Genomic DNA, 254 nt, shown 5'->3' with positions numbered 1-254 from the left:
TCAAACCAAAACAAACTCCGAAGCATCCGTGATTACCCGTCGCTAAAAGTACCCACGAAGACGACCTCCATACACCTTCCTTGCGTAAATTTCCTTGTCTTAAAGCATACGTTTTCCTTGGCCTCGATTCCTTACGTTTCGAAAGGGAAACACGAAAGGAAAATCCAAGGGGGAGGGGGGGGTAAACTGGAAGAGAATCAGCGTAAAACGAATAATCTCAGAAGATGAGGGACGAGAACGAAAGAAAACCATTG

The sequence above is a fragment of the Penaeus monodon genome, chromosome 28 (genome assembly GCF_015228065.2).
Source record: "Penaeus monodon isolate SGIC_2016 chromosome 28, NSTDA_Pmon_1, whole genome shotgun sequence".
Taxonomy (NCBI): Eukaryota; Metazoa; Arthropoda; class Malacostraca; order Decapoda; family Penaeidae; genus Penaeus; species Penaeus monodon.
The sequence above is the reverse complement of the archived record's forward strand: the minus strand, read 5'-3'. Positions refer to the sequence as shown.